Genomic DNA, 22,847 nt, shown 5'->3' with positions numbered 1-22,847 from the left:
CAGGTGCCCAGCTTAAACTGCATGGTTCTAAGCTACAGAAATACATTCTCTCACAATTCTGGAAGCCAGAAGTGTGACTCCCATTTTTGAGGGGCAAGGCTCACAGGAGAATCTCTCTACTGCCTCATCCAGCTTCTGCTGGCTCCTAGCTCCCCAGTGTGTCAGTCCAATCTCTGTCAATGTGGCCACACTGCCATCTGTTCTTTGATAACATCTCCAGAGGCCTCCCTCTTAGAAAAGTATCTGTGATGGCACTTAGGGCCCACCCAGGTAATCTAGGCTAAATAGTCTCCTCATCTGAAAAGCCTGAATGTAACCACATCTTTTGTCATGTAAGGTAGCATTTACAGATTCCAGGAATTAGGGCCTGACTCAGCCCAGCACACACTGGTAATCTATAGACTTAAATCTTTTAAATCAGTGCTATGCACATGTAATTATAGGATCTGTGTATTATTTGTGCACAGCAGGTGCCATGGTCTAGGAGTAGGGCACAATCACTAGGCTGGCGTCCTTTTCTATGTTTGGTGCCTCTCTGCTTCTGGATGTTTACAAGTGTATGACTCCAAAGGCACTTACCTCCACCCCTCATGCAGGATTTTGGCTCTTTAGGGAACCTACCAATGTCACTTGGCTGAGAAAAGGGGACCCAGTGAACTGAAAGAACATTGCTGAGTTTCACCCCACCAAGACAGAATGGGTGTCTCTAGCATGGAATATCTCTCCTGGCCCTTGCTAACAGGAAATGTCACATGTCCCTTGGACACCTGTGGTGAACCTGACCACACTTTTGCAAACCTACCCAGGTCACCATGCCCTGCCTTCATGGACAGCATATCCACCAGTAGTCCTGTTGGGGACTTCAGACATTTGTCTGAAAACAGCTAAGCTCCTTATTAGTGGTGAAACACACACAACAGATTTTACTTCTTTTGTTTGTTTGGATTTTTTTGTTTTTTGAAACAGGTCCACTATTAGTCCACACTGGCCTTGAACTCAAGATCCTCCTGCCTCAGCCTCCCATGTGCTAGGAGTACAGTTGTTCACCACAACATTTAGTCTAAAATTCTTCTCATTAAATAGCCATTTTAAAGTATACAATTAGTAGCATCAAGTACATTCACATTACTAAAAGGAAATCCTGTACCCATTCGCAGAAACTCCCCATTCCCCTGCCCCCCAACCCCTGGCAACCACTAATTTGCTTTCTGACTCTGTGGATTTGCCCGTCCTGGAAATTTTATATAATGGAATCAAACAACATTGGCCTTTTGCATCTGGCTTCTTTCTCTTAGCACAATATCTCAAGTCTCATCCATGTTGGAGTGTGGGCGCTTAAAGCCTTTTGAAGGCTGAGTAACACTCTACACGATGTTTATCCATTCATCAGATGATGGACACTGGGTTGTTTCTACTTGGAGCTGTTTTCCACTGGAGCCTGTAGCCCTATCTCCAGACCCTACACAAGTCACTCTGTGCAGGTCAAACTTCAGTGCCAAATCAAATAGGTCTTGATCTTAATTCAACAAAGAGAAATTTTGGCCAGGAGACCTGGATTCCTTAGTGAGGGGCACATCTACCTGTCCAATTCCTCCTTCAGGGGGTATGTCTGTCCTTATTCCACCCTGTGGTCCTAGTGGGACTGCCATTCCATCCTAGAACCCTAGCTGGGGCAGGGGCTCGGCAGCTCTCGGGGTTTCCTGCATGTGGAGGAACTGCATGTGTGGGAAGAAAGCAAACTGCATGTGGGCAGAGAAGCAGAGCTGGTGAGCTTTGTCCTGGATATAGCTGACCCTGAAAGTGAGGCTTTCCTCCAGTTTGCTGGCTGATTTCTTATAGCTTTCTGCCTACACTGGCTCATCTGGGATTTCTGCCACATTGAACTCAAAGAATCCTGATAGTGAATTCTTCCCCCACAAGCCCCAGGTACTCTCTGAAGCAGAAAAAACAGGGCACTCTATCTTCACCCACACTGCTACCCCCTCCAAGTAATGACTCTGTGGGATCCCTAAGTGTTTCATTTAACATTGAACTTCCTGGACAGATGGCATGGAGCTCAGATCTTCATAAAACTGGACACCTGGGGCACACCAGGGCCTGTCAAGACCCTGGAGGCCAAAGAATGCAAGAAACTTTCCAGCTGCTCCTTGGACAGTTTGGCACCTGGTACTTGACCCTCAGCTTATGGGATGCCCCACCCCCCATCCCCTGTACCATTTAGTTACTAATGAATGGGACCTGGCGAATCCACCTGGTTAACATCCTTGGGTGCTGCTCAGTGAGGCCTTGAAGGAGGAGTCGTTGGTTTGAGCAGCCTGCTTTCAGGCAAGAACAGTTAATTACCCCAGCAGGTGTCTGTGTGATTAGCAAGTAGCCCTCTGCCCCCAAACAACTCCTAAGAAACTGTGGAATCAGAAAGCATAATTTTCCCTTTGGGGGTGAGAGGTGCAGAATGACAGTGATAGAAATCTCTTTTGTGTAGTCTTCTTTAAAAGGAAACAGGAAATCAAGCAATTTCCTTGGCCCCCAACAGTAAATATTGTGTTTATTAAAATAGTGTTTATTTTGTGCAGATGAGAAAAGCTGAAGACCATTAATGACCTCCTGGGCTCCACAGAGCTCTGGTTATGTGGCTCAGAGGCAAAGGTCCTAAGCACTATTACAAAGGGCTCTTCTCTGGCCTCTATTTTAAGTGCCTTTGTGTGTCACCCAGTCACTCCTTATAAAAAGAGTTTTCTTATTCTTTTTACTAGAATCTTTTGCATATAAAATATTACCCTTAATATCTCTGTCCCTCAGTTTCCTCATCTGTAAGATGGGATAATAAAGTGGGATACTGGCAATTCACACCTGTTATCCTAACTACTTGGAAGGCTGAGATCAGGAGGATCACAGTTCCAGGCCAGCCCAGATAAATTCTTCCCAAGATCCCATCTCTAAAATAACCAGAACAAAATGGACTGGAAGTGTGGCTTAAGCAATAGAGCACCTGCTTTGCAAACGCAAATCCCTGAGTTCAAACCCCAGATGCACCAAAATAAAATAAAATAAAGGGATAACTATACTTATTCTGTAGGAATATTATAGTAATATTTTGAAGACTTAAGAAATATACATTACTTAGCTGCCCCTGGAAGTCAAGAGTGGCATATTTGTAGTCCCAGCTATGCAGGAGGCTGAGAAAGGAGGATTACTTGAGCCCAAGAGTTCAAGACCAACCTGGGCAATGTAGTGAAACCCCATCTCTTGAATATAAATAAATAAATAAATAAATAAATAAATAAATAAATAAATAAATAAAAACTATGTCTGGCCATTAGAAATAATAAACTATATTAGTAATTATTATCATTCCAACTATCCAGATTAAGATAACTAAGTGAAATCACAAAACGTGGATAGTCCAGGATGCAATGACAGTGCACAAATGGCACCCATCATCAATCTCTTCAGCTGAAAGTAAGTCAATTAACTTGCTAGAGTTTTTACCTTCTTTGTTTTTTTCCCATCTAAACAAGGTTCCTTTGTTTCACATGGGTAGAGATCAGGAGACGTTCTCTGCTGATACTAGTTTTACAATAAAGTGCCTATGGCTGCTACTGAATTTTTAGAAAGCAAAGCTTTCTTCTTCCCAGACCCTGGCCCAGGCTGCAGGGTAAGACCATGACTCAGACCAAACTCCTTCTCCAGGCTGTGGTGACTATAGAGTCAGATCTGTTGGATCACTTCCTCAGGACTTCTCTGCCTCCCAAGCGTTAAGCTGCAAGGACACAGATTGGAGCTGCCTTGGAGGCCATATGGGAATGGAGTTCTTGCTCTGGCTTCTGAGGTCTTCAGACACCTGGTTGCTGCCATTCTCTGGGGCTTTCTTCTATGCCCTTCAACTGGGGCTCTTTGTTTTGTTTTGTTTCATCTAGTTTGAGTAGACTTCCTGTCAAAGGGTTCACCAGAGACAAGAGAAACCCTGTCACAATTTCTTTACCCCTATACTCCAATAACCAGCCCCCATGAGAAGGAGGATAGTCTAGTGGTAGACCCAGGCCACCAGGAATTAAGAAACCTGTTTATGTCCCCCCTTGTTCCTGGGCCACCTCCCCTGGGGTAGCACCTTCTGTGGATTGGTGGAGACATAAGATCACAACAGGACATCAACACAGTGACCTCTGCCCCTGTACCACTACTTTGGAGAAATCTGGTGCTAGCTGAGGTCAACAACCCTGGTAGGAACAATCACAGCTACCCTCCAGGGGTGACACCTACTCTACAGGGGCCTGGCTCCCCATAATAGTACATTAGATGATCATAAGCTAATCATTCAAGAAAAGGACTTGCCTTGTGTCTGTCTGGTGAGACTCCAAGTTCCATATCTGGTACAGGCTGGGAGCCCAAAGTGGCAAACAAAGACAGAACTGCTGGAGGTAGAAGTTAAGGGATCCTGTGGCCTAGAAGCTTCATGTCTGTCCAAAGTAGACAAGGCAAGTTAACAATGAAATAAGCCCAAGAAAGACAATAGCAAAAGCACATACTCCATATGCACATAACAGTCTCAGGTGGGTCTAGGCCTGCTAGGGGTAAAGCTCTGTGCTACACAGCTCTTTAAATGCCCAGGCTCTGTTGTCTTCCACACCTAGCTTCCAAGGTGATATTGGAAGCTGACAACCAGAAACCAAAGGGAAAGAGCATGGAGAACTATTTCTATGGGGATTTTTTCACAGTTCTGGGCAGACAGGAAAATGTTCAGTCACATTTCCTCAGTTAGGACTGTCATGGTGGCACATCTACCTAGAAGGGAGCTGGGAATGTGTCTGGCTGTGAGGCCCAGATAAAGAGACCAGTTTGGAGAGTAGCTAGCAGTCCTTGGCACCCTATTAATGTGGGCTATGAATGTGAGGTCACTTGTGTGTGGGGTCCATGCTCCCAAATTCCAGCACCTCCTGGCAGCCTCCAAGGGAGTGACTCCTAGAGACTGCTAGACTATAAATCCACTAGTTGCAAGCATCCTGCTTCTCCCTGGGAGGGTAGCTGCCCCTCCAAGCTCTGCTCCTGACAGGACCACCATGGTCCATCCTGAATTTCTCAGGATTCTGGAGGCTCAACTCTTCACAACAGACCCACGATAGCATGTGACCCTTGACCCTGACCCAAGACTGAGAGCCCCTCTGAGGACCATAGCTATGGATTGCATTCCAAATGAGCCCCCACCTGCCCTCATACTCCATTGACTCCATGGCTGTACCATTACTCTGAGAGCAGAGTTCCCCTAATAAACATGGCTCTGTCCAACTACCTTGACTCTGCCAACCCTAGTCAACCCACTGTCATGTGTGTGACAGAAGCTCTGTCTTTCCATGGATAACGCAGACACCTAAGTTCCAGTTCTAATTCCAGGTTGGATAAGCATTGTCACCTGTCCCACCACATCCTCACCACCCAACAACCAGAGACCAGAGAGAACTTCTCATCACACCCTTCAGGAGTTGGGGGACCATCAGGATGAAACTGAAGGTGGGACAGGTGGTCCTACCTTCCAAACTTTCCTCTGGCACTTGCTAGTAAGTTTCCTAGTCACTTACCTCTTTGACCACATCACAGTGAGGTGGTAGCACTTCTGTGCACAAACAAAACCCTTGCACAGCACCTGGTGCACAGTAAACCACTGCTGTAGTCACTGCTGTAATCAGGTGCTCTTTGCTGTTTCAGTGTGGGGTAACATCTCAAGGGACAGCTCCCGGCTTCTCCAACCAGAGCTGGGCCCTCCCTGTGCCTCCCTTCCCCAAAATGTTTCTCCCAGCATCTCTCCTGTTATTTTGCTCTTGCCTCCCCTCAGCTCTGCTGGTTGGTGCCAAGTGATCCAGTTGAGCTGACCCAAGGCCAGCTGAGTTGACCCAGCACCAGTCTCGGGTTCAGTGTGCCCCCCACCACCACCCCAGCTCCACTGTGGCCTCATCAAGGCCCAGCATCTGGCCAGCGAAAGCTAGTCAAACAGCTCAGGCCAGAACCCAGCCCGCTCCTTACCTGCTAACCCCTTGGAGCAGAACCAAGAACAGAATTCTCCACCAGAGAGGAAAAGCACTGTGCAAGGCTCCTTCCTGGCATCCAGAGCTAGAATTCAGCAGCCCCTGCCCACCTGCCACCATATATTCCTGTCCAGACTGGAGGAGATTACCCAGGGGCTGGTGGCACAGTCCCAGTGTCCTAAGCTGCAGGTGCACATTACAAGCATGCTGTCACTTGGAGAAAGGTTCTGATGGCGGAAGCCAGACTGGTTACCTAGCATAGGCTGTGAAAGCCCCTACAGTTCCAGTTGGGCTAGGTCTGTAGTTGCTGGGAGCCTGGGCAACGGGGAGGCACCAAAGTCCTGAGGGCATTGAATATGTGGGTTCATTAGGGAAAGGCAAATTACCTCACAAAGTGTTGTGAGTTGAACTGTGTCCCCCCGAAATGACAAGAAGTTCACACCCTAGCACCTCAGAATGTGACCTCGTTGGAAATAGGGTCCTTGTAGATGTGACTGGCTAAGGCATGGTAAGGTGGGTGGGCCTTTCATTCAGTGTGACTTGTGTCCCTAAAACAGAAGAGACACAGATACAGAGAGGAAACACTGCATGAAACTGGACAGCAACTGGAGTGGCACAAGGATTGCTGGCAACCAGGAGTCTGGGAGAGGGGAGGAGTCTCCCGGACAGGTTGCAGAGGGTGTGTGGCACTGTGGACACCCTGATTTTGGTCTTGCTACCAAAACTGAGAGACAATAAAGTTCTATTGTTTTAAGGCACACTGTGGTACTTTGTTATAGTACCTTAAAAATTAACAAACAGGGCAAAGGAGGAGCCTCAGATTTGGGGGTGAAATCTCTGATTCCCTCTGATTTCTAGAATCTCTATCATTGTTCTGCCTATGAGGCCAACAAATGAAGGAAACAGACTAAATAAACTACAGTATAGATTAAGATAGTTACTGGGTGGAGGGGAACCACAGGTTCAGGCCCCCTAGGGACAACTTGGTCTGGAGAAGGTAGAGGTAGGCTGCCAGTATCTCTCACATCTGCTCTCACCTCTCTGGTCCTGGCACTTGCTCCACTCCAGCCACTCAAGCTGATGACCCACTGGCTACCCAAGGCTGCACCCTGCGTGGGTATCAGCTTCAGATGGACCTGTGCTCAACTCACTCTTTGCATTCGGGCTCTCTCCTGTGTTTGCTCCAGCACTGAAGTTCCCCAAGACTGCTCCTCCTGCTGAGTCCTCTGAACCGGGCCCCCCTGCCTCCCCTCCTGGTCATCCTTTGTGGTGGCAATGGCTCCAAACAGCTAAAGAGGCTGCATGGTGTTATGCAAAATGGACAGAAGAGTCAGACATACCTACCTTTCAATCAAGGTATCACACTTCTAGCTGTGTGACTCTAAGCAAGTTCTATCCTGTGTCTCTGCCCTCCTTTGTAAAGTCAGTGATCCTTGCAGGCTGCAGGGCTGTCGGTGAAGGTTACAAGAGACTGCAAGGCAGAGCTTCTTTCCCTGGGTCCCACTAGCTACCTTTGGGAAGTCTGGATAGCTCTGGGGCTAGAAGCACAATAATGTGTCTATACACACTGCTCTGAGGACAGGGTCCTTAGTGTCTGTCTTGTTCTCAGAGGGGTCCATGACCCCAAGAAGACCCTCATGTAAATCTCCAGCCAAGAGCCCCTGGAGCACAGCCTTGCTTTGAGCTAAGCACCTCTTCTGGGCTCCCAACCCCTTGCATCTTGCTCTGCATTGTTTTCCATATGTCTCCCATACTGGAGAGAGAATTCCTAGAGGAAAGAGACCCCTGTAGGTCCACCCTTGTGTACCATGTACCTGACCCAGGACTTGTGGGTAAAATAGATTTTTTATTGTTTTGGCATTACTGGGGTTTGTACTCAGGGCCTGGTACTTGCTAGGAAGGTGCTCTACCACGTAAGTCATGCGCCAAGCCCATGTGTTCCTTCTTGACTATGCGGAACCCAGCTTGCCAAGTGTCCTCACTACCTCTTCCAGCTAAGGTTTCAACAGATCCCTACCAACAACTTCAGTCCAATGGAACACACCATGGAAACCACAATGTTTACATTTCACGGATTTGTTGGGAATAAAGACTACTTAATGAAGGAGGACCTGAGAGTACTCATGGTAAAGGACTTCCCTGGATTTTGGAAAAAATCAAAAAGGTCCTCTGGCTGAGGACAAAACAATGAAGAACCTGGATCAGTGCCATGAAGGCAAAGTGGGTTTCTGAGCTGCTTCTTACAAGTTGCATGCAATGACTATTTTGTAGTACATATGTGTATTTTGTAGTACACGTGAAACAGAAGGGAAAGAAGCAGGAAGACTTGAGCAATTGCTCTGCACCAATAAGAGCTCTCCCAAAGGGTTGCTTAAGGAATCTGTTTCACAATTCCCCCATATAAGGATTTCATAGGTAGATCAGGACTCTCAGAAAATGTACAAATACAATGCAATACCCATTTGACAACCAGACTTAATTAACTTTTTGATTTTTAAATTGTTTGCATCCTCTTGTCCTCAACAGTCTTTTCATAGTCCCCTTCCCCAAAATATAGTGTTTCCTCTTTTCCCACCACTTTCCTTTTCTTCCCAAAACCTATTCTACTCCCCTCTCCCCCACTCAGTCTCCTTTGCCTACACACCCCTTTCACCTCCCTCTAAGTGTTCATGTTCCCCAGGGTCCTATCCTGTTCTCTCTCTCCACCTCTCCCTACAGTGGCTGCTCCATTCCTATGACTTACAGTGACACTGAACACTATAACAGATAAACCCTAGCTGGAGGTGTGGCTCAAGTTGTAAAGAACTCAAAGCCCTGAGTTCAAATCCCAGTACCAAAAAACACACACACACACAACAACCGAAACAGGCAAACCCCAAGTGGGTTCATGTGATAGAAGTGGCTTCATGTGATAGAAGTGTATTTTTTCATATATAATCCAACTGGCCTGAGTTCCACAAAGTCAGGAAGGGGCCACTGTTGACACCTGGCTTCCACGTTGGCCTCTGGTATCTATATCCAGGCAGCAGCCTAAAGAAAACAAGGAGAATCATGCGGAAGGCTTTATGGGGTTATGATGGACACACACTCCACTTCCACCTATCAGAACTCCATCTCAGACCACATGTGCTATAACGAAGGTGGGGATGTGGTCTCGCTGGGCCTCTTGCAATAAAGGGGTTAGCTTTGGTGACCAGCTAGCTAGTTCTTGCCACAGGTGCCCATTGATCTCCAAATAGGAACACACTCATTGCTCTCCAGAGACAGCTGAGTCCCATTCCATCCCTGTCTTCCAGTATCCCCACCACAGGCTGGCACCTCCAACAGATGGGCAGATCTCTCCTCCAGGCCTCCCATAGCTCCTTGTGATCTGGAAACAAATGAGCTAAAGAACAGTTATCTGTGTCCTCCCCTCCCCCCCCCCCACATATATCCAGTGGCTAGATAGGCTCTGGGGAAAGCCCTGGCCCAGAGCTCTCACTCTGTCTCATCCTGAGGCCCCCAGTAGCCCTGCCCTTCCATTCGAAATGGGTACGGAGCAATGTGCCCTCCCTTGTTCCTGCTTATCCTTTGCATCCCACAGCTCTTCCTGTGGGAGAAGAAGGTGGTTTGAAGGCCCAAAGAGTCGAATAGATTTTTCTTTTTAGTTCTGGCTTATGGTTTATTTGACAACACAGTTCCCTCAAACCCTGAAAAGTCTTCCTAGCTATTTGCTTCCAGTCCATTCCAGATGTCAGCAACCACATGCAAAATTCATTTTTAGATATAGTACAAGACTGAGACTTAATAACCCTCTGTTGTTCAAAGCTTTTTATTTTTTGCTTTTATTATTTTTATGTTTTCAGTGCTGTAGATTGAACCTAAGGCCTTGCACATACTAAGTGTTGGCAATAATGGCACCAATGACCACCTTGTAACAGTGTTATCTGAATATGGTACGAACATTTAAAAGGTTAAAAGTGTCAATTTATATAAAATAATGAGCTAAAGCTCTCTTTTATCCAAGAGTGTTACATTTAAATCCTGACAGTCCCTGCCTCCCACAGGTCACCTACCTAGGTGTGGCCTTAAAGGGACAGACTCACTCCCTGAGTCACAAATGCATCAACCCAATCTTCCGTTTCCCAACCCCCATACCATAAGACAGGGTACAGCTTTCCTGGCAGTTATAGGATTTTGCAGAATTTAGATCCCTAGGTATGTAGTCCCTGAACAGACACCTTTTTCTGCTCCTCCTAATATTCCTATTTGGGTCTTAGATAATGTATGGCCACCCATTTCTCTTAGAAAAACTTGCCTCCAACAGACTCTGCTCTTCTGGCTGACTACCTGCCTTCTCAGGGAACTTCTCAGAGAGCATGCAAACCAGATCCTGCTCCACCCTATAACAATTTCTGTTAAACCAGGGCATCTTGTTCTCCAAAAGGATATTCTACCCTCTCCATTGGGACTTCAATGGACCAGCCCTCATCTGGTCCTTCTCATGACACCCACTACTGTCAAGCTCAATGGGTTCCCCAATGGCGGCACCTCTCAAGAAACAATTAGAAAATGGAGAAGGGAATTGGAGGACTCTTGAAATTGTCTAGAGAACAACATTTCACAGTGGTTCTCCTGGCCAATGCCCATCCTAATGCCTATTCTTAAGCTTCATCCCTTGTATCATACTACATGTCTGCTACTGCTAATCAAAAATTTAACCAGTTGTACCTCCAGGGATACCAGCCTCTCCAAAACGCCAGGATAGTTGGCTGATACCCACCATGCGGAGGTCGGAGGATTGGCTCGAGACTCTTTACGACCTATGGCTTCAAGGGACCTTCATCAACTTCAGGGAAGAGGAAATCTTCATTTTTGGAGCCTGGGTGTACACCATCATGAGGCTCAGCACCCCAACATTGTTTGCCAACTAACCCTCCCTTCCCCTACGCTGCCCCTTGCCAGCTCGAAGAAGCCACAGCGAACACAACGCCCCCCTTCCTTAACAAACAAAAAAGGGAGGAATGTTGGCAATAATGGCGCCGATAGGTTTCGGTTCTTACTGCACCCTTAAGTTTCTGTTTTCCAGGGTCACGGTCCTGCCTCCCAGGGTCACAGTCCTGCCTCAAGTCTAGCTTGAATCCTCCTTCTGCCCCAACCTCCAATCAACATGAACCATAAGATCCTAACCAATCAGATCATGCTGAGTCTCACTGAGGGTATTTGAGCACCTGCCTCTCCCCCTCTCCCCCTGGCAATAAAGAATCTCTTGGCCAGATCACTCCTCTCCATGTGGTCACTTTTGGGGCCTATATATCCTTACACTAAGCACATGCTTACTTAGCTATACAACCAAACCCCTTAATCTAAGGCCTTTAAAATACAATTTCTATTTGGCATCTAGAAACAGTCAACTTTTCCAACCAAGACCCCAAATTTCTGGAGTCTTTATTTCATTTTTGTTTTGCTTGCAAATCAATCAATTCTTGCCTGTGCCTGCATTATTCTTCTAAGACCTTGCCAAATGCTGTCAGCAATAGACACTTTTATGGTCTGTTTTACAACCTCTTCCCATACGGCTATAGGCCCAGAGGCCAGCGCCTTGCTTATCTCAGGCCACAGTTTTGCCAAATGTTTCACTGTTTCATAGCACAGGCTTCCATCTTTCTGAACCCTGACATTGGTGTCTTCACCACCCATCTATCCCCACTAAAGCCAATGCCACTCCTAGAACCAACTTCTAAGTTAAAACAGCACAAACCTGAATAATGGAAGGAATGAATTTAACTGAGATATATTGTAAGCACTTTAGTAAATGTAAAAATGTACCCCCAGTACAATATTTTTTTAAAAGAGATAAACCCCCAAATTTCAGATTTTAGACACAATGTAAGTTTATTTTTCACTCTAAAAAAGGAACATGTGGAGGAGATAAAAAAATTGGGACTTTTGTTCCTTATAGCTGATCAGTGACCTAGACAGATTGGGGCTGTACCATTGTCAACACATGGCTTCTAAGAGGGATCTGGACATCAGAATCCAGACAGCCAATAGACCAGGACAAGGTTGGTCTCTTTCTGTAGGTGAAGTTTTATGGGAACACAGTCACACCCATTCATTTACATATTGCTTATGGTTGTTCTCATGAAGAGTGACAGAGTTGTAGTCAAAGCCTAAGATTGTTACTATATAGTACTTTACAGAGAAAGTCTAGAAAGGAAGATTGGTTGACTGAGGGTACATTTTCATGGGCTGGGCCTGGAAGTGGCATTATCAAGTGACACATTCCAGAGAATTCTGCCCCCTTGACTGTGAGGAAGGCTGCAAAGTGTGTTCTTTATGGATGCCCTAGTCAATCTCCCCCCATTCACCACTGATCTTTGTAATGGATTATCTCCTGACCATTCTCTGTCACAAACACTAGCCAGGCTCTGCATGTGAGTCCAGTGTGTTTCCTACGTATCAGAGCCATATTTCTAGAGATGGGTCAGACCTCTCCCACTTCATGTCCTCAACAAAACTTGATCCCTTTCTCTCTAAACTTGCTTTTCCTGTGGTTCATAGTTCACTAAATAACTCACCATTCACTCATAGTGCCCAAACTAAAAACCTCGGTAATGCCCGTGACCTTCCCAATCCCTCCACACTGGCTCCACAAGGGCACTAGAATGTGTGTCTCCTTGCTCTCCCCTGCTTCTGTCCAGCTCAGTTTCTTATATTCCCCAACTCGCTTGTCCCAATGATCCCCACCTTTCCTGAAGCTGGCCCACAACTGCCTGCATCAACTCCTTCAAGACCTATTTTGATAAAATCACCACCTAATGCACTCTGCTGTCCCCAAAGTATGCAAATGCACCACCTGAGGTCACCCGTCTATGCCATGGCAGACTGAGGTGGGGACTTTGGTTTATGAGCCTTCAGAGACCCATTGCTCCACTCCCCCATTCCTTGCAGGATAAAGCACATAGAAGCACAAAGAAAATTCTTGGCATAGCACAAACCCTCAGTGTGGAGCTGCAGCCCCCATTGCATACACTCAGAACCCTGCAGTGAGTTGAGCAGCTTTACTCTGCTCACGGGTTCTCTGTTCCCTTGACTCCCTGCATCTACCAGTTCTGTCAGAGATTCTCAGTCCCCAGAGCTGGGTAACCAAGGTATTTTCACAGAGGCAGACTTGCCTCAAGAGATTCTTCCTCTAGGACAAAGCCTTTCCCAAAGACCCCTGAGTGTTGCTCTGGATCCATTCTTCCTCTCTTCCCCTCCTAAGGACACAGCAGTCACTTTGTGGGTCAAAAAGAAGAAACTGACCTCAGTCCTCCTGGGGAGTCTGGGATTGGTTCAGAGATCTGTAGGGATGCCTGTGGAGACAATCGTGCTCAATCTGTTTCTCCCAGTCACTTGCTGCCACTTTCCTTATAATACCCCCTCCTTCTGCAAAATAATTTTTTCTCTCTCTCCTCTCCTCTGCCTCTCTTTCTCACTGACAGTGTCTGTGTCTTGCTACATAACCTAGGCTGCCCTTAAACTCCCAATCCTTCCGCCTCAGTCTCCCAAGTGTTGGGATGACAGGCAACCATGCCTGGTTCTAACAAATTCTATTCATTACCTGTCTCCCAACCAGAAAGAAAGTTAGCAAATTAGAGAGGCAACATTATTGCTCTTGGTCCCTTCTGTTCCCCCAGCATCTAAGAAACGGTCTATTTATCCCTGGTGCTCACTAAATTTTTGCTGAATAAATGAATGAATGAATGAATGAAGTAGCTAATGTTACTCAGGTACCTCTTGCTTCCTCAACACTGTGGAAGGTGGGGTTCCCCAAGTCCCAACTTCCCTTAGAAGCCAGTCTCTCTGTCCAGGTTCCAGAATCTTTTCCTCCTAGAGGACTTGAGAACCTAAAACAGAGCCCCCAGCTGTGTAAATAGCAACTCCATTTGCCCACTTATTCAGGTCCAAAATGTCAGTCATCCTGACTCCTGCCTTCCTTTCCTCCAAACGCACCTGGAGTACAGTTTGAAGGTATTTCCTGGATCTGACTACCTCACATGGCCATTGCTCCCACCAACCCTACCTTGATGATGGCAACAACTTCCTACTTCTCTGCTCCCATCCTCCAACCCATTCTTCCTTTGCAGATGGGAGTCGAACATAATTCAGATTGCCTCTCTATGGCCTATTGGCTGCCCTCCGACTGCTCCCTTCACACCTGGAATGGAGTCAAGGTCCTCCCCAGACTCCTTGTTCCTACACAGTTGACCCTGTCATCTCTCATCTCCTTCCTCTCTCTGCTTTGGTTACTCTGTTCCAGCCCCCTGTTTCTCAAACACACATTTCTGTCCCAAGACCTTTGCTGTTACTGTTACCCTGACCTGGAACTTTCTTTTGCTACCTATACACTTGGCTCGCTCTCCTGTGTCATTAGATCTCAGCTCAAACATCTCATTAATGAGGACTTCCCAGTCTACTCCATCCAAGATGGAGCCCTTTCCTGCTTGTAACACTTCCAAATGTTTGTTTTTCTGTTTATTGGGTGTCATTGCCTCTAAAATGTAGGTGCTGAAAAGGCAGAAACTTTGACCACCTCATGTGCTAGTGTATTCCAGGGTCTAGTACACTTCGAATGCTCTATGAATGTTGCTTGAATGAAAATGGAATGGAGAATGAAGGAGAGAGACACTTGATAGAGATGGATCCTGGGCAGAAAGGAGGGCAGAAGGAGCTCAGGTCACAGGGTCATGGTCAAGTGCACAAGGGCTACAGTACTCTACTCCTCGCCTGAGCATGTACCATCTATCCCATGCGGTCCTCTCATGCACACACTGGCTTCAGTCACACACTTGCATCGGCTGGAAGGATGTTTGCAGAGAGACAAAAAGCTTATGCCTGTTTGCTTTGGCTTCTGCTTCACTGTAAGAACATGCCTGGGCAAGCCTGCTGGATGAGGAGAAACCTGCAGATATGAGAGGGAAGAACATTCAGCAGAGGGAACAGCCAGTGCAAAGGTGCTCTGGGCAGGAGAAAGCCAAGGGCAAATGTGGCTACAGCCAAGTGAGAGGGAGCTGAGATCCATCTTCAGGAGCTAGGATCTGCGAGGTCCAGGGCCTGATCATTGGGGCTTCATAGACCATTGTGAGACCTCAGCTTTTGCCCTGAGTCCAAGGAGAAACTGAGGCACGGTGGAATCTGACTTACATAAAAGTGGCTTCAGTGTTAGTGAAGGATAATACACGGCCAGACGAAGCAGGCCGGCAGGGAGGTAGGGGCAGAGGTGGGATTCTGACAGATAGGGTAATCAATGAGAGCAGGCCAAGGGTTCTGACCTGACTCCTGGGGTCCCATCAAGAGACCCTAGCTCTCTGTTCTGCTATCCCTGCCTTTTTTCATTCCTCAAACACACTCAACTCTTTCCAACTTAGGTACCACTTACTGTCTAGCCTCTTCCTCTTTTGCCTGGCTAGGTCACACTTTACTTCCTGAGATCTCCACCCACCCACCGTATCCTACTGATTTGTCTTCTCTGTTATTTTCTCTCCTCCTACCCTGTTCTTTCTGATGTGGTGCTCACTGTAACATTAATGTGCTTAGTTCTGTTTATTGGTTTAATGTCTGTCTCCACTGTATCATGGGAAGCGGGCTTGACAGGCTGCCTGGAGTCATAGTACCTAATCGTCTCATTTATACCTCTATAAACTTGGGAAAGCTACAAAAAACCTTAGTCTCATGTTCCCCCCTGGAAAAATGGGTGTACAACACAATGAAATCACCCACATAAAGCACTTAGCCCCATGTCTGGCATACTGTCCCATAAATGCTAGCCATGATGCTAGCCATGGAAAGAAAACTGGTGTAGGAATTATCTGGAAATATTTGGTCTGTTTGGATGACTTCACTATACTTGGCAAGCTCTCTGAGTGACATCAATAAGCAGCATTCTAGGTATCAGACTGCCTACATGAGGCAGGTTTGAAATTGCCTCTTGGCAACCATAAATTCAGGGAAATTAGAAAGATGGCTGGTGTTTGTTCTTTTTGGTTGCTTAGCAGCCAAACACCCATGGTGGGGGTGGGGTGAATCCAAGATAGGCTGGAGGCAAGGTCCCCCATGAGAGGCTGGAGATCAAAGATCTATCCCCGCCAAATCCCTGCAGAGAGAACATGGGTACTCAACCTGGATTCATTTCACCTAGGACTGTGTCACTGATCAAAGGTCACAGAGAAGCTGGAATCATTGAGATGTCATTCTTTTGCTGTTGTGAGCCCAGCAGCTAGCATCAAGGGGCAGTGGTGGCCCTGAGGGCAGGAGAACTATTCTTGTTAGTCCACCTCTGTAGCTCTGCCTTTCAATCCTCTGAGAGTGTTCCTGCCCAATTTATAAGTTTGGTTCATCAGCTCACCTTTTGATTCTATGGACCACCCAATCATCCTTCCAGAAACTTCTCTTCAGGCAATAATCAGTGTGCAAGCAGGAGTTCTGACTTGTCTATCCTACCAGAAGCAGCTGAACACCAACCCTAGCAAACCTCTTCTATCACCTAATTCCACCCTACACTTTACCAAAAGCACAAAACATCCCTGGGGTGCTATGGGGTGTGAGTCAGTCTGTATTCAGAGTACCTAAAAAAAGGGCAAAAGGTGTGGCAGGCTGATGTTTGGAACGATTAGCTGGGTGTCTTTCCCTAGTGTGTCATATCACCCTGCCCCGATGCAGATGGCAGCAAGGGTGTCCGCAGGGCAGGTGTGTTCCAGAAGAAAAGAGAGAAGCAAAAGGAGCTAAGTCTTGAATTAAGCATCAAAGTTGAGGCCACTGCCTCAGCAGTAATCCCAAATAGGCCAGGGAATTCTCCTATTCTCACTCCAGTTCCATTCTCTGGGACACCACAAAGCTCAGGGAGTAGAGGGGTCCACTTCCTGGGTGGAGGCATGGAGGCACCAACCTCCCAGAATTCTCTACAAGTGAAGTACCATGGTGGTGTGGTTTGTCTGAGCAGAGAGGGCTTCAGACAACCCTTTCCCCTAAGTTTTCTATACAAGGTGGCTGAGAGATGGTTTTGGGCCAGAAGAGGCTGAGGGTCAGGATGACACCATGACAAAGGAGGCCAGGTGGACCACAGGCTCCCTTGGCGAGTGCTGGCAAGTGTGTGCACCAGCAGAAGTGAGCAGAAGTGAGCTTTGCCAGGGTTGGATGCCAGCTGCAATGACTCCAGTGTGGAGCGACATCAGCAAATGATGTCGGGTGGGGCCATAGACTGTTTTTATGGATGACAGCAAAGCAAATGATAGTGTCTAATATCAGAAGCCCTCTTCCTAGTAGCCAGGACCCCAGGGAGAAGAGAGAGGGCAAAAACTTTTAGAATTCACAGAGGAAACCCTGAATTTGTTAAGAAAATGTTTTTATACCATGTAACATGAAAAACTGAGATGGAAATTAAAGTTGGATATTGAAAAACTTTTTTTTTTTTTTTTGGTGGTAACTGGGGTTTGAACTCAGGGCCTCACACCTGCTAGGAAGGTGCTCTACCACCTGAGCCATGTCTCCAGCCCAACTACGAAAAATTAAAATGCCACATATCTGACTTTGTGGCCTGTGAAATTTGTGCCCACTAAAGGGATCCCATCCCCAAGAAACTCTGCTACCACCAGTGCCTCAGAAAACAGGACAGAGATAGCCTGGAGAGCTTTAGGGGTTGTTATGGAGAGAAACCTTGATCAAGTGACTTACTTTTATTAGGCATGTACTGTTATGCCAGGCACTATACTCAACCATACTCAAAATGAGAGTCTCCTTCACAACTCACTTGGACAGTGTCCAGTGGGGTGGGAATTATTATTCCCATTTTGCTGATGAGGAAACTGCAATACAGAGTATTGAACAAGGGAGTCAGGATGCATGGGGCTATTTCCCACAGGACAGCTTATGTCACTCACAGCAGATGCAAAGAACAGCTTCCTGGATAACCAGGAATACTGCTCTGGAGCTTTAAACTCCAGGTGGTGTTGGGAGAGAAGGGAAGTCCCAGAGGGACAAGATTAATTAAACTGCAGGTTCTTGAAGAAACTCAGGAAGGCATGGAGTGACCTCTGGTGGATATGATCAGAATGGCAGATCAGTGGCGCCGCCCTGTCCTGCCAAATGGCTTTATGTGGAAACAGGAGGGAGCTAAGAGGCACTCATACAAGGTGCTGAGAGGGGCATGCATGTTGAAGCTTAGGAGCGCAGCCTGGTGACAGCAATGACGACTCCATGGGGAACAAGTTTAGGGAGTGACACTCTTGGAGGAGGGAGAGAAGAAAGGAAACAGACCTTCACTAATTATTGACTATATGCTTGGAAGAAACACATGGAAGAAAGCAGTGTAAAAGTTAAAAATGAGCAGAGATACATAGATAAATGCAAGCCAAAAGAAATATGAGGTCATAACATGAAGATCGAAGCTGCATTTAGCTCAGAAAGAATTACATGGAACAAAGCTCATTTCTTCAATAGTGTAAAGAGAAACAAGAGCCCAGAAGATAAACTGTACCAAATGACACACAAACACATGAAGACAACCCATGGAATTGGAGAAAATATTTATAAATCACATATCTGAAAAGGTACATATCTAGAGTATCAAAAAAAAATCTCTTACAACTAAATAAAAAGGCAGCCCAATTTGAAAATGGGCAAAGGAGATTGGGAACAGTGGCACATGTCCATAGTTTCAGTTCCTAAGGAGGCTGAGGCAGGCAAATCACTTGAGTTCAGAAGCTTGAGGCAGCCTGGGCAATAAGACCTTGTCTCAAACACAAAATAAAGGGCTGATGGAGTGGTTCAAGTGGTAGAACACCTGTCTAGCAAGCATGAGGCCCTAAGTTCAAACCCCAGTGCTGCCAAATATAAATAAAATAAAAACTGACAAAGGATTTACATAGACATTTCTCCAAAGAAGATATGCATGTGACCAATAAGTACATAAAAAGATGTTTGATATCATTAGTTATTAGGGAAATACAAATCAAGACCAAAATGAGATATTCCTTTACACCTCACTTAGATAGCTAAAATTAAAAGACAGACAATAACAAACATTGGTGAGCATGTGGACAAACTGGAACTTTCTCAAATGTTAGGAATATTTCTAAAACAGTACAGTTGCTTTAAAAAAAAAGTTTGGAAATTCTTGTAAATATTAAACATAAGGTAGTTCTATACCCAACAATTTAGTTCCTACATAGGAATAAAAGACATAAAAAGCCCACACAAAATCTCATATAAGGATGTTTATGACAGTATTACTCATAATGGCTCAAAATGGGAACAACACAAATGTCCGTCAACTGTTAAATGGAAATAAAATGTGGCCTATCCATGCAATGGAATATTACTTAACAGTAAGGAGGAAATGAGGTGCTGATATATACTACAACACAGATGAGCCTTGAAAACATTATGCTAAATGAAAGAAGTCAGACACAAAAGACCACATACTGCTCCACTGATATGCAATGTCCAGACCAGACAAAATCCCTAGAGACAGAAAGTAGATCAGTGGTTACCAGAAGCTGGGCAAGGGGAATGAGGAGTGACAGCTAATAATAGATAAAGGATCTCATTTTGGAGTGATGAAACTGTTCTGTAATAAGATAGTAGTGAAGGTTGCACAACCTTGTGAATGTATTTAAAAAAAACCCACTGGACTGAACACTTTAAAATTGGTAAATTTGGGCTGGAGATATAGCTCAGTGGTAGAGTTCTTGCTTATCATGTGTGAGGCCCTGAATTCGATCTTCAGCATTACAAAATAAAATGGACAAATTTTATTTTATGTAAAAAAAAAAAAAAAAAAAAAGCTAGGTGTGGTACACACCAGCAACTGGGAAGTGGAGACAGGAGGATCTCAGGTTTGAGGCCAGCATGGGCTCCCCAGTGACTTCAAAGCCAGCTTGAGCCATATAAGAGGCCGTCTCAAAAAGCCAAGGGATGTCACTCAGTGGTACAGCACTTGCCTTCTCTGTATAAGGCCCTGGGTTTGATCCCCAGCACTGTTCAAACAAACAAACCAAAAACTATACAGTAAGCCTACCTTATTCAAAGATTTATTACACTGGTCTTGACTAAGTGCATTAAAAAAAAAAAATACACTCAGGCTCTTTGGCTCATACCTGTAATACTAGCTACTCAGAAGGCAGAGATCAGAAGGACCATGATTCAAAGTCACCTGGGAAAATAGTTTGTAAGACCCTATCTTGAAAATGCCCAATGCAAAAAGAGTGGTAGCAGAGTGGTTCAAGTGGTAAGAGCACCTGCCTAGCAAGCACTGCCAAAAAAATTTCAAAACCAAAAAATTTTAATTTCCATGTGTGCATTACACACAGGTCAGTTGATGCAGCAAAGCTCTCAGTCAGTCCCACATTGTCCTGAGTTATGTTTAAATTGTATGATCTGCTGAGTGTTTCCTTGCCCTTAATTTTGTGAAAATGCCTCCCCAAAGTGCTAGGATTATAGGCAGGGGATACCATGCCCAGGTTGATTCAATAAACTCTTATGAGGGACAACTAGGAGCCAAGTATTACCTAGTCTTATCTCCCAGGAGCAATGTGTCAGTCAGGTTTTCATTGCTGTGACAAAACACCTGAGATAAACAACTTCAGGAGGAAAGATTTACTTTGGCTCACAGTTTCAGAGGTTTTAGTCCATGGTTGCTTGCCCCATTGACATGGGCTGGTGTTGAGAAAGAACACTATGGAAGAAGGGGCATGGCAGAGCAAAGCTGTTCGTCATATGGCAGCCAGGAAGCAGACAGAAAGGGTCAGGGACAAAATATGCCTTTTAAGGGTTTGCTCCTCAGTAACCCACTTCCTCCAACAAGGCCTCACCTTCTAGTTAACACTTTCCTGATCCAATCACCTCTCAATAGTGCTACCAGCTGGGGACCAAGTCTTTTAAACATGAGCCTTTTTGAACAACACTTCATATTTAAACCACAGCAAGCATTTTTTGGAGCAAATAGCCAAGTTATTTTTGCCTGGTCCCTGTGTTGCTTTTTACAGAAGCAAGAAAGTATATTGGTCTCAGTCAGTCTCACTGAAGAGACTCCTCAAGTTCAGTGCTATCTTCTCCACACCACACCTTTGTGGGAAGCTCTGTGAGGTTGTCTCCCAATCACTTGCCTTTATACCTTCCTCAGCCATTCAAAATGTTTTTTCCAAAGCAAGATGTGCCAATAGTTATAAAATAATAAAAATAACAACAACAGCAACAGCTTACAGAGGAGGAACGAGAGCTTAAGAAACCAGAGTCTTTTATAATGTGATGTTTTCCCCAGAAGATGACATTATCTTTCTTGTACTGGACAATAGATAAGTCAGTTCTTTGCTCTGGGGAAGACATTATCTCTATGTTCTAAGGCTGTTCAGTATACAAACATCCTTGAAAAACTAGTCCCAGGATAAAGGCAGTCAGTCTCTGTCCCCAGAAACATAAAGAATTGTCTTCTGGGTTGGTAGAGTACTAGCTTAGCATGTGCAAGGCCCTGGGCTCCATACCCAGCAACAGATGCATACACACACACATGTACCAACACTAAAAAGCCCCACTAAATGATAAGCTGACTCAACAATAAAAAAATTCATGTGGCAAGATATAAAGTTTGCAAACAAAAATCAATAGGCTTCATATATATACATACATAGATGTATGTATATGTACGTGTGTATATGTATATGTACATATATAGATGTATGTATATGTATGTGTATATGTACATACACAGATGTATGTATATGTATGTGTATATGTATATGTACATATATAGATGTGTGTATATGTATATGTACATATATAGATGCATGTGTATATATGTGTATATGTATATGTACATACATAGATGTATATGTACATACATAGATGTGTGTATATGTATGTGTGTACATGTATATGTACACACAATTAGCACTCACATATGCAATTAGCACTCATACAATGGCAGAGCAAAAAAATCATTGACAGCAAGCATCAAAAGAGAAAATACTTAGGAATAAGTGAATAAGAAACCTAGATAAGGAGAACTTTAAAACACTCCTGAACAGCAGAAAAGTATATTTGAACAAATAGAAAAATATCCTCTGGTCTTTCAAAAATACAAAGATGTCAGTTAGTTTATAAAGATAATAGCCCGATAAAAATATCAATAAGCTTTGTTTATGAAAAAAGTCACATGAAAAAATAAATATGCAGAATTATTAGAAAATAAAAGTAGGGGATCTAGCTCTTCTGGCTATGGAAATACACCAAATCCTCTCTAATTAAAGAGTGTTGTATTAGCACTTGCTAATGGGCGGAAAGTCCACAGACTCTAGGATGTGTGGAAATTTAGCATACAAGATGGAATCAGGACAAAAATGGGCATTTTAAATAAATTATGCTAAGACAACTGGATAACCATTTGGAAAAAGGATAAAATTAGAACCATATCTGACACTTAACATAAGAATAAACACTAAATGCTTTGTTTTTTGTTTTTGGTGGTACTGGGGTTTGAACTCAGGGCTTTACACTTTGCTAGGTAGGTACTCTACCACTTGAGCCACTCCACCAGCCCAATAAACACTAAATGGATTAGAGATTGAAATGGATAAAATGAAACTCATACCGGTACTAGGGAAAAAATGTACAACTCAATTCCTCTATAATCTGGATGTAAAGAAAGGCTTTCTAACTGTGAAAAAAAATGCAGATGCAATAAAAATGAATGACTGATAAATTTACTACATAAAATTAAAAACATTTTTTTTAAAGAAAAAAAACATGGGGCTGGAGGTGTGGTTCAAACAGTAGAGTACCTGCATAGCAAATGCAAAGCCCTGAGTTCAAAAT

At 44.9% G+C, this 22,847-nt stretch overlaps 1 pseudogene; it reads left to right on the top strand.

The window, feature by feature from the left end:
* Nucleotides 1–7,825: 7,825 nt before the first annotated feature.
* On the top strand, nt 7,826–8,421 carry LOC141413621 (protein S100-A10 pseudogene; annotated as a pseudogene).
* Nucleotides 8,422–22,847: the final 14,426 nt, after the last annotated feature.

The sequence above is a fragment of the Castor canadensis genome, chromosome 11, assembly GCF_047511655.1.
Source record: "Castor canadensis chromosome 11, mCasCan1.hap1v2, whole genome shotgun sequence".
Classification (NCBI taxonomy): Eukaryota; Metazoa; Chordata; class Mammalia; order Rodentia; family Castoridae; genus Castor; species Castor canadensis.
Note: the sequence above shows the minus strand (reverse complement) of the source record. Positions and strands in the feature narration are given on the sequence as shown.